Raw genomic sequence first — 13,044 nt, 5'->3', positions numbered from 1 at the left:
TAGGCTAATCCCCTTCCATCCCACTCCTTTTAGAACTTTCTTATTAATGTAACCTCAGGTTGATTTGTTATTCATATGGAAAGCCTTGAAATCTGAAATATCCATAAGAATTAATTTTCCAAAGATGGCGCTCTGAGGCTGCTTGTGGATTTTATTTTAGCTGTGGAGTGATTGCAGAAAGGTGAACTGTGAAGAGATTAATAAATAGAGTAAATGAGTGGGAGATTTTTACATGAGCTGAAGTGAAATTTGACCCTTTGGGGAGAGTTAAGGGGAGCCTTTTCAGGGATGTCTTTTCATTTAGGCAGTTTGTGGAGAAACAAGCCTCTACAGCAGTGATCACCTCCTGCTTTCTCTCTTATTAAAGCCAGTTACAGATGTGCTTCCCCACACTTGACATCCCATTTTCTAAGTGTGTACAGTTAGGTTAGTATTTGATTCATTTTTTCCCAGTGGCGTTGTATGCATCACTTGTTAGGGTCTAATGAAAGTTAACCATAAAGCTGTAACACGTGCTCAACTTCTGCAGCGCAGGGCAACAGGAATTATTTTTTACAATTCTTGTAGCTGCTATATTCCAATAAGCAGGGATAATCAGGACCACAGTTCATATGAGTACTAAGAAAAAATAGGGTTGATATCCATGTGAGGAAGTATAGGACAACATGGCCTTATATCTGTGATTTTATTACTGTGAATCATTAAGGAACCTGCAGGATGGTTGTCTTATTGTGCTAGACACAGTATAGAACGAACAACAGAAACTGTAGAAAGGGAGGGCTGTCTTGACGAGAAGTGACCCCTGTTTCTAAATCATATTGGCAAGAGAGAGGAGACAAAACAAGAATTCACTTGGTATAAGCTGTTCATTCTTCTTGTTTTTTCCCTTTACTCTGTTAAGTCTCCTCTTCCCTGTTACGTAGCGTTTTTCCCCAAAGAATAACACAGATCTGACATACATTCCCTTCCTGAAAACTGTGTGATATTGCTGTTCACAATTTCTGGAAAAAAAATCTGAAAGGTGTTATGTTTCCTTTTTTAATGTTCCCATCATGGCTTTTTCTTTTTGGTTTCTTGTGCAACTCGAAAAACTTGAATAAAACAGTAATTTTGGAATAGGTTTGTAGAAAGCTCACCTAGTCCCAGAGGAATGCCTGAAGAAAGGGACATACAGGAAAAGAAGTAGACACATGAGTCAAAAATTAGAATAAAGAAGAGAAAAGAAACTTAAATACGTTTGGGACCCTCTTGAAACTTCCTTCAGACAGAAACTTTTCATTAGGTTACAAAAAGTTTGCATCAGTTCCCTAAGGATTTTAAAACTTCTTTTCTGATTCTGGAGACACAGAGATACCACGAGAGTATCCTCCTGTTCTGCTAGGTGGAGTTTCCACCCTAGCTTAAAGGGAGAAGATCACAAAGTGTCACGGAAGAACTTCTGCATACAAGACTCCCAATCCATCTAGGTGGATCCAGAGGATTTTCAGTGGCTTCAGTGTAAAATGTGACAGTGACAACTGAAACTCTTAACCTACCGGTGGTTTTATGCAGATGAGTATCTGTAACTGGGAACAAAGCATGGACTTATGAAAGGCTTGGTGTGGTTTTATGTATGAAGCGATGTTGAGATCTTCAGTGTCATTGCATTGATGCAGAAGTGAGCATTTAAGATGAAACCTTTGGTTAGTAGGCTTATCCCAGAATACTACATTTCTTCACCTGTCCTGTTGTCTGCCCAAACCTTAGATGCAATCCGTGGATTTTTGTTTCATTAAAAACAGAAGGGCTTTTTCTGCTGCTACTTCTGGGCATGCTGCAGGTAACAGAACTCCTTACTTTTCCTGCTAAATAGTGACTGAATGAATAGCAGTCTTGTCCACTGAAGGGAGAATATGTAGCTTAGCAGCTGATTTGTTTTTCACTAGGTGAGTTAACAACGCCAAGAAAGAGTATCCAGGTCCACAGGTCACCTCCCTCATCAGCGTGGTCCTACAGTGCCCCAGGCCAGTGCATCTCTAGGAGAATGCAGACTGATCTGTTCAAAGCTCAGCTTTCCCAGACAACTTCTGCAGCGCAACTTTGGTTTGCAAGTGCAGGGGTACAACAAAGGGACAAGAGCAGAGAGATTTAACAGAATATCAGAATAACTGCCTTATATGCTGAGGAGTTTCTGCCCTGGCTACACTGTTCATGCACGCATAGATTACAGTAAAATACATTATCTTTAGCATTGAATTGAATCTGCCAGAACGTTTCTAGTCTCTCATACCAGCCTACTCAACAGCTGAGGGACTCCACTGTAACTGAGACCCTCTGTGGTGTGCGGTATGCAAGGGGCTGCCCTGATAGCGCAGGAACCAAGACATGCTGCTACTGCCTCTCTCTCACACTGAGGTACAGAGGAGCTTTGCCTGTGGATTGCTGTGTTTCTACCAGAATCTTCTTGGGGGCTTCTGCTACTGCTTCAACACTCCTTGGCAGCAACTCCCTGGGTAGGTTTGCAGTTTAAAATAGAGCATGAAGTCAAATACCCCTCTTTGAAACAGTTCTATTTCGTGTTCTCTTGAGATCTAGCCTTTCCTACAAACAATACAGTATCACCTCCTATATCACCTGGTTGATTTTGAAAAATGCATTTTTCACCCCTACTCACACAGCCTTTTTTGTGCGTACAGGCTGTGTGTGCCATTTCTACACAAAATGGACTTAATTTAGCAATGACGGTGAAAGGTGGGATTTTGAAAATCAAGCTTGGTTGGAGGTGCCTCTAAAAGAACACTGTGAGGATTTGAGACCTTGTAACCCGTTTTGGAACACAAGGCTGCTTCTCTGTGGCAAGCAAAGGAGGCTTGCTCGGGACAAAGACATCAAAGCTTCCTGTGGCAACTAATTTGAGCATGTCAAGGTTTGCACTCAATCTGAGCAATTGCAAACATGTTAATAGCTCTAATTGAATCTCACACAGTTCAAATCGCTTCCAAAATTAGTAGTTAATTTTCAAACATGTTAAATAAATCCTCAGTATTACAATGAACTTTTTATCAACCAGAAATGTTAAATTGCAGAAGCTGTGGAAAACTAAAATGTGATAACAGAGCCAAGACTGAGGAAACTCATCCTTCAATTAGTTTATTCATGCATGTACTGTTCTTCTACTAACACGCTATTGATTGCAAAATAGTCTTTCTTGGAGGTTATTCTACACCTCAGGGAAGTTGTATGTGAGTCATGGATTAAAACCTTAAAGAATGGAAGAGCAATAAGGTTCATACCAGACTGATATATAGATCATTCATTAGGAATACGGTTTGGTCTGTGTCAATAACAACACTTTAAGTAATGTGAAAACTGCATGTTATCCTAGTAGGTTTAGGTGAAACCAACAGCATCAGTGAACATGCAGCTGTTTTTTGCCAAGGACCTTGAAATATACCACACAAAAGTGGATGTAATGCACCCCTGGAAATTCAGCAGTGCTCTATCCTGGTCCGATAGCTTTAGCTTTATTGCATCAGAAAATGTTTTTAGTGTAGGCAGCAAAACAAGACTTCTGAATACATGTACTGGGCTTTTCTGATAGTTTATGTGTGCTCTCCATTTGCACAGATGTCCAGCCTGAGAATCAGAGAATCAAAACAGAAACCACAGCATAGGACATCTGTGGCCATCTTTTCCACGCCAGAGAGGCCAGGTGAAGTAGGAAATGGTTTCTCTGTGGCACTGTCCAGCACTAAACAGCAAGCGCTTTTCCTTAGAACTTTAAGTCTTTTCTAGCCAGCGCTTAACATTGAATGTCGCAGATCATAGTTGCATGGGCTGTATGCTCAGCTCTCTGCTACCTCCTCTCTTAGCTTCTCTTTCTCAGTCTCTCTTACAATCGCAACTACTATCATCACCTCACTGCATGCTCCTTCGTGCTGGGCAGGGTCTTTGGTCTGTGTGGCAGGTGAAACCGGCTCTCTGTCACCAAAGAAGCCTAGCTCCCTTTGCGAGGAAAGGTGTAACCCTTTAACAGGGCCTTTTCTCCCAAGAACTGTGACACCGCCACCGGTGCCTATCAATAACCAAGAAGGAATCATTTTTACAGGAGCAGAAATTACTTCAGCCTCCCACAAACCTGATTGAACTTCTCCAGATGTGTGAGGAACAACTCCTCTTCAAATGTGTAGCGATTTTTTTTCTGTGCTTAGCTTGTACCATGCCACACGCTGTGGTATCTGACCAAATTCACCCAGCAACTATCAGATCATCCTTAAAATTTGAGTTTATCTAACTAAGAACTTGATTGAACCTGTTTCTGATTTTTCATCTCTGGAATTTGCCAGAAGCTCTGAGTCTCTCTGTTAAATTAAGATCGTTGGGATCCTTATGCTCCCCAAGTTCTGCAGGAAAGGCAGCAGTGTTCAGTGGTATGTTCCTTTCTGGCCAGCAGGTGGTAACCAGGAACTGTTATTCCCATAGGATGTGTTGCTATCTTGAAGGGATATAATTTGAAGCATTGATATTCAGAGGGAAGGAGGAGCCTGGAAATCACTAACACTGAAAAGAACAGCCAGCAGTAAATTAGATCTGATTTTGTTGGACAATAGGGTGGGGAAAAAAAGCGCAGTAGGATTTTATGCTTCAAATGTAGGCTTCTCAACACACAGCGGTGACATACTTACTCCTCTGTCTTTAACCATAGGGGTAATAGTGCTTAGAATAATTCACTGTGTTCTTGACAGCGGAATACACTTAAATACACCCCCAAAGGAAGACAAAAAACAACCTAAGGAGGTCAGATAGGAAGCAGCGTATTGCTAAGAGAGTCTGCAAATAAAAGGCTAAAAGAAGCCCATATATTCACAGTAGATAAGCACGGGTAGAAAAAGGCTAAGGGATGAAAACCTTAACATATGTCAGAATGATGTAAACCCACAAAAGAGGGAGATACGTGGACGTCTAGAAAGAGCGGGTGGCGTAAAGGGGCTAGTCAAACTGAACATCAGGAGGAACCTCCTGAAAGCAGAAAGTTTTCAGCAGTCTTCTAGTGGAATTATTAGAAGTCCTCAAGGCATTTAAAGACAGACCAGAAATACAGAGCTGAACAAGCTACCAGAAACACAGGCAGAGAGGATATGAGGGTATCATGTTCAGTTCCTCCGTTTGCCTTTCTTTACCTGGAAAAGCAAAAGCCCCAGTGATGCTTTCCTCTTCAAAGCATATTCTGAGAGAATTACGGCATAAAGTACTGTAACAGCTTAGATGCCTTTGCCCAAGTTCACAACCGACAGCGTCTGATTTGTGAAATTTGCTAAGTAAGTCAATTTTCCTAAACCCTTAAAGTCATGATAGGTAGGACCTGCTACTCCAGGAACTGCCATTAAAGCAATAGGCCTGAGAAGACCTACTGAGGGTCTAATCATCCAGCCAGGGCAACGGGGATGTTGCTCTGTCTCTCTGAATACAGGCGTAGTTCTCCTCTACTGCGAAGGTTGTAGGTTCCCAAGCTAAAGAGGATGGCTGTTAAATGTCAGGAAGCGGAACAATTCAAGGGACCACAGGATCATAGAACAATACAGATTGAAAAGAAGTGCAGAAGGTCACCTAGTCCAACCTCTTGGTCAAATCTGGGTGAACATTGAATTCAGACCATTCCAGTTTGTTTACGAATGCTTAGGAATTAAGTCTCCAGAGTATCAACACAAGTACTTTTGTAATTAGCAAAGCAAGAGGTGTGTCCAAAAAAGACTGAGAAATCTGATCTTAGTAAGATCTTCCTCCTTAATGCTTAATTATTTTACCTTAAATAAAAAGAGAAAAACAGTTTCTGAAAACTGTTAACACTCACCTTCATCTTTGGCGGAAAGTGCCACTGTTAGGTATCTGAGCCAGATAAGAAGTTATTTCAGCATCACTTATGTTCGGGTATGTCTTTCTTCCTGAGATGGGAGAATTATATCCCAGCTTAAAGAAATCAAGGACTATCTCTGATCCCACAAGAAGAGCGTATAAAGCCAGAGTTCAAGGTGCCGTTCAGGAGCTTGCTAATCTCACAGTTTGTATAAACCAGCCAGTCTTACAGAATCCGGTGAATTTGTAGTTTGCCTCGTATCTCTGCACCAAAAAGTTTAAAATGTTCCCATTCTTATGCTTTAAGACCTCCTTCTGGGTCCCCAGCTGCACTCTTTTTGCTTATTGTATTTTATTTCTGCACCATCTTTCCTCTTCTTTCACTTCTCATTTTCTTGTCTTCTTCCCCCTTTTTGTTCCTAAGGGCATGCAGTGTGGCAGCCACTAGCAATTCCTTATCTGAGGCTACCATAGTACAGTAAAGTGTTTAATTCTCCTAGACATTTCCCTATGGCAGCTATCTGTAAAAATTTGTTTTGCTGAGGGTGGTTCCTGTCATCTGATGAAGAATTGCAACGTGAAATCTTATTTAGGGTAGGAAGGCTGTGCATGTCCCATATCACAAGTACAGTGCTGTAACTTATTTTGACTATCACAGATTTTTAGTTATTCTCTGTTTGTTCCTCCTGCCTGGCCCTTATTTTAACAGAAATAAGTTCTCCTGTTCTCCCATACTGAAATGAGGGAGTCTATGAAAGAAGTTTGCATTCATCCTAAACTGCACTCAATGCTCCCTTCCTTCTCCCAGAACTAAGCCCAGCAAGAAAAGAGTTTGGACAATACCCTCTGACAACTGTCTCAGTAAAAGAGACCACAGCAAGGGTCTTACGGCAAACCCTTTGCTCAGGAGTAGGCATCCTGTCTCAGAAGCATGCATCCACCTTTTACACATCTACCTACTTGGATGTCTGAATCCTTCCCTTAAGGCTGTTGCCTGCTAATTTTATTCAACCTTAGGGCAAGAAAAGCAGGATATGGATTATCTTAAAAATCTTGTCTTAATTTGACTTCTTGAGTTGCATCATGACTACTAAACATGATGTCATATTAAACTTTATGCGTATCAATGTGTAACAGTGATTTTGTGAAGAAAGTTCAACTACAGGACTTTGTTCATGCATTTAAGGAATCATGGTATTGGTAGATTGCTTTTTTCAGTTCGTTTCTGACAAAAGTTGGCTTTCGGGAAGCTTATATACCATAGGAATAAGTGCAACATGTGTATTACAAGTGTGTATTACATTAGGAATTCTCCTGTATAAGCCAATGTACTTCTGTAAAAAAAGCTCATGGACATTTTTCTTCAGTGGGATGGGGAAGAGGGGAGAGCAGTTTCTTTCCTCTGGCCAGAGAATAATTCTGAAACAAATCCCATGCCATAGAGGATACACTTGTTTCTTAAACACGTAATAATAACCTCAAAGTCTCTTCCTAAGTTTTTACAGAGACTCAGATCAGGAACTCAGGAATGAATGATTCTACCCCTCCACTCTATAAATAAAATACCTCCCAGATGGCGCAGGTTTTCATGCTTACAACCTTAGCTTTTGAAATTAGGTAATTAGCAGGAACTCTCTGGATTTGTTTGTTTGTTTTTTATTTAAAGGAAACATGCATAGATATTCTTTTAGCTTTTGTGATTGTAAGGAAAGGCTTGAAAATGTAAACCAGGCATGATGAGAACCACCTGCCTGAGCCTGAGGACAGCAGAAATGCTGCTTTGAGATGTGCAGCAGGTTTCCTAGGCAAGACAATACAGCAGGCTCTTCCAACATTAAACTGTGAAACACACAAACAGATGAAAATGAAATGAATGAAATGGGTCAGTCATGCCGTAAAGTGGAAATGAAACCTGATAATCAGAGCCTGAGTCCCTTGTTTCAGGCTGAGCGCCCAGTGTTTCTCTCTCTGCTCCCAGGTGGGTGATTACTACCCCTCGCCATGGAAGACCGCATGGGGTTAGCAGCTGTGCTTGAGCGAACCAGATTATCAGGCTACTGATTTCCCTCCCCTAGTGGCTGGAGATAATGTGGTCAGCCTTGCTGGAGGTGTGAATTACTCTGTTCATTATAGATAGAGGATTAAGTAAACATCCATGCTTCAGAGGTAGATAGGCTAAACCTGTCCTTTAATTCAGATGAACCCAAGGGGTTGGATGAGAAATGCCTATGTCCTCTGGTTGAAATTTCTGCTACCCCTGAACGAACAGAGCTTGAAAAACTCTGCTGAAGGCCAAAACAGAAGTAGTGAAGAGACCTTCCCCCACACCATTCCCCAAATGGGTTTGCAGAGTGTAGAGGGTGTTTAGGATGTATTCAGGTTGACTTCTTGCGAAGTACGGCCCTACTATATACCAGGCAAACCGTAAAGGTTTGTCCTTTAATAAGCTATTTGGTTCATCTTAGCATCCTTTGCTAGATTATTACTGAGAAAGCTGCATGACAAGTGTGAAGACGTAAAAATTACTTGAACTGAGTACATTTTTTGAATTGATAATGGGTCTGATTAATGTCGACTCTTCATCTTTGAATTGAATGTAGTGTCCATCTGCAGATCTCTGTCTGGTTGATGTAGGTTCTTACATTAGTGCCTGTCATACAGCACACACACACACACGTAATTTTCTCATTATTAAAATTTACTTGGCAATTTTTGATAACAGTTCTTTCTCCATATCCTTTGGCCTCATTATGAAGAAATCATTGACTAAGCATAGCTTGTGTAATCAGGATGTCTATTAGAAGCCGCTGAAGCTTTTTCAGAGAAAATTGGTAAACAGAATAACAGAATCTCAGAAAGCGTTAAGCCTGTTTATTCCTAGCCATGTGGGTCTTCCAAAGTACCTACTTAATAAGTACACCTCTAAGAATATTGTAGCTGTATTTTAGGTTCTGTACGCACATCCATTCATCCTTGATTTGACTGTCAAGCACTGTCAAACATGCCTTTACATTCATTGCTCTGAAATAGCTGTAATCATTGTAGACGCTAACAACGCTGTAACTCTGCCAACACTGGAAGGTCCATTATACTTTGATCGGATTCCTGCTATGTTTGTCTAAGCTGATGGACGTTTAGAAAGGAGTAGACAAATGCCCAAAATGGTGATGTTAGAGGCTATATAACTGTGCTCACTCGCAAGTTATCCTCCTTTCAAAGGTAAAACTGTGTCTTTGTTTGTCATGGCTGATGGTTCATTTACAGCTAGCTTTCTGCAAACACTTCCGTGAACAGTTTTGAAATTTGTTCTGTGCTGATAATCATGCCAATAACATTAATTTTCTCCCATATTTCCTGGAAAGCCAGTGTAAACAGAGTACAAGCATAGCAGAAGTAAAATTATGTTTACATGTGAAGAAATAGTCTTCAAAAATCATCTAACTGGCACAGTAAGCAGGACACTGACAATTTGGGGTAGCGGTATCCTCTAGAACAGGCCTTTATCTGCGGTGCATTGGTTAAAAAATGTGCATTATCGTCTTGTCTGTATCTTTCCCAGGTTTTTCCAATTTGTAATGTTTTCTGAAAGTTACATGTTGCTTACGACATTACACAAGTAATTTCAGTCTATTAAACAGTGAGCAGTGTGATTTCACTAGTAGCTGTATGGTGAGAAATAGCAGAAATGCCAGTTCTGTAAGATTTGCCGTTAATCCATGTTTCCTGTCATTAGGCATGAAGCTGTAGGTTTATTATTTTTGTCTTAGAATGTAAGATCTTTTATGTTTCTTTATGTCCACCGATGTTGACTGGAAGAAGGGTGTTATTTGCTTGCTTGCTTGTTTGTTTTGTCTTTAATCCAGATGGTAAAAGTAGTCAGTATTTCCTGTACCATGTAAGGGTCAGTACTTACCTTTCAGGAGTGTCTGTTTCTTCTATAACTACATCCAGCAAGGTAGTTACAGGATTCCTAGAAGGAAAGAGATTAAGGTGTATGCTTTGCTGTTACAATATATCAAAGTGTATTGAATTTCCCTCCTTTAGCTTTGAGGATGTCTTTGTTTTGGAAAGTACAGGTCTCATCTTCAGTGTTGGCTTTCTCAGTTCAACAGGCACTTGGGCAAAATGGGCTTGGCAAAGTGTTTACAAGCAATATTTTAAAACATCCCCCAAACCTTCTCCCATCTCTGCCATATTTTGAACTTCATTGTTTTCGTGTGCCAGAACCTTAGACAGACTCCGGACACTAATTGCGGCGCAGTCCATGGTGACTGTGAAACTAGATCTTAACATTTTCCCTAGGCCAGAGCGTCTAGGTTCTTTGGCGAGAGAGATGGTTTATGTTGCACCATTTTTCTTCAGTGATTCTGGTCTAGCTGGCAATGTATCAGTCCTTTGTTGTCCCTCCTCAGTTTCCCACGTTTCTAGTGGTATTTCACTTAACTTAATGAGCAGAACTGGCTGGAAATCTGCTGAGGAAAGAGCATGTATTTGACAAACTCAGGAAGCCAAATTTTAAATAACCCAATAGAATGGCAAAGCACACAGACCTACTGCATTTGTTGTGACCTGCATTTCCTTGTTCTTGTGGAACTCTGTGACAACAGTAATTTCATCACCAGGGTTTACTGGCGCATTGAGGTTCTGTCTCCACATCGGAGAGATGCTTCTTTTGCTGCCTCTACCACTCCCCCAGGATTCTGTGATAGCATAAAAATACCAACCCCTCAGATTAATCTGGTTTTCCATCAAGACAGACACGAAAACCATACAGCTTGGCCTTGATCAAACTGAAGTGCATGAATACAATGCTGAAGGAATCCAGAGTTTCCAGACTTTCTTCTGGCTTAACTAGTCACATTACTGTTTCCAAAACAGATACCGCCTTAGCACAGTAAGCAAATCTTTTGAGTCACCGAGTTTAAACGTGAACTAAAAAATCATGATTGATTTAATGGCCATCCTTGAAATGCTGGAATATTTGTCAAACTTTTCTGTCTGGCAGCTTGAACGACCTTTTCAGAATTCCCTGACTTGTGCATCAGCAAACATGGTGCATCTGCTCCAAGCATATGTTTTCCAGGCAGAGACAAACAGAACCGTCGTGGTGATGATCTCTGCACCGCTCAGATATTCCATCTATTAGTACAGATATGTCAATGTACTGAATTACAACAGCAGTCTGTTTTCAGCTTCCAAATTTCAAAATACTCAGCTCATTGAGAGGAACGCTCAGGTCTGTATATGAGTTTGTCGACTTGGTCAGCAGCCTGGTGTAGGCTTCCTCCTAACCAGTGGGTCTGGGGAACTCCTGCACTACATTAGATTTTCCTGTCTTCATCTTTGATAATAGCAGCATGTAACATCTGGAAAACATTGGTTTCTTCTTCATGCTGGTTTTCTCAGCATGTGCTTGGGAAAAATTGGGTTTGGCAAATCAGTTTTCAGTCTTTCTGGTAATAATTGGCATAATCACCCTGAACATTTTTATAAGCCAAATGACGTTTACTGCATCTCTCTCCTGAAATGAAGTGCCTGTTATGCAGTGCACAGTCATTTGCTGTTTTCATTATCCAAGATATTCGGAGCTGCTAATCTGTTTGTTAAGTCAGTGCTGGCATGTACTGTTTTACAGGGAACTTGAACTGCAAAATCAGGCTGGAGCAAATGTGTCAGCTACGAGGAGTTCACTTCTAGTTTATATTACTGCAGAATATAGAATTGTTCCTGCAAGAGAGTGCACAGCTTTGAAGTTCTACATCTGTGCAAGGTTAGGGGCATAATGACTTAGGATAAAATACAACTCATCTCCTTAATGGACCGTAGTTTTTAATGGTCTGTTTCAGCTTGATTCGGGAATCTCATTAGAAGACAAATGAGAGCAATATGATGGTCAAAATGGACTCTCTTTGAGTGCTAAACTTGTCAGGTTACCATTTCTTTCACTGTAACTTATAATATTCATGCTTTACACATGGTAATATATTGACAAGTATACAAAAAGCTAATAAAAAACTTCATTATTTTTGAAAGATACCCAATATTGTAGAAAATATTCACTTCTAAACCAATCCTCCAAAAGCTTTGAGAGAACCTTTCCATGTGGGCAAAAGTGCTTATATAATGGAGCAAGGTGATTCTGAGGCAGTATTATGTTTTTTTAATTATATCCCCCTTTTCTCCTGCATCTTAAGTATTTTCTCAACCACAAGACACGAACCTGTCGTTGCAGGAGATTTCTGAAAGCATTAGGCAGTCAAACTGCTGAGCTGATGTATATACAACTCAATAAATAGGTCTTGATGGTCTGTCCCCACTCATACTTTATAGAATAAATAACATGTGAATTCTTAGAAAATCAAACATTAGTTCAACGTAGAAAAATTATAAATACTTTTATGCAATTGTAAATGACAATTGTAATACCATGACTTGTTCTGAATCTCTGACAGGAAATCTGCTGGTGTCCCTCATAATGCTTCTCTCTCACTCTGCCTTGGTTGTTATAAAATTTAGATAACAAATAACACTTACACACCTATGCTTCAAACATAAACATACACAAATATTGTCTTTGATCTTTTTCAGGAAGGATTTCTCAGTCTCTTGGGCACGATTACATTCTGTAGTGTATGCCAGTTAAATTTGTTGAAGCCTGAGAACAATCACAATGGCAACATCGCTGTTCATGTCTCATTGCAATCTGCGGTGCAAGTAAACAGTTTCCGCAGCTCAGCTCCCTGGAATCAGAGATCCAGGGTACCACATGTTAGTATTTACGGAGAAATCTTTTATAGCTTCAGAGATAGTGATTGCGCACATTGAGGGCACTGTGGCTGCCTATTGCGGGAGGCCTCTGCCCGACTAGAGAGACCGTGCAGAGCAACCAGGAAGCACTCCAGCCCTCGATTTGGAGACTAACATCTGCAGGACCCCCATGGTGAAACCAAAGGAAAGAAGCCCCTGCCAAAGTGCAGTTCAGAGTCGAAGCTCTGAACTTTGGCTCCTCCAGGCACATTTCCAAGCAACTCTTTCTCTTTGGTGACCGCAGATGAAGCCTGCAGAGTTTAGTTTCCCGACACTAACAGTGGCCCCATGTAGCACCTCCCTCAGCAAACGAAACAGACCTCTCTCGCCCACTGTTTGCTTCTCTGCTTCCCTTGGGCCAAGGTCAAATGCAGTAATTTGAAGAATGTATGATGTGCTGCTAGC

Source organism: Struthio camelus, chromosome 7 (assembly GCF_040807025.1).
Source record: "Struthio camelus isolate bStrCam1 chromosome 7, bStrCam1.hap1, whole genome shotgun sequence".
Lineage (NCBI taxonomy): Eukaryota > Metazoa > Chordata > Aves > Struthioniformes > Struthionidae > Struthio > Struthio camelus.
Note: the sequence above shows the minus strand (reverse complement) of the source record.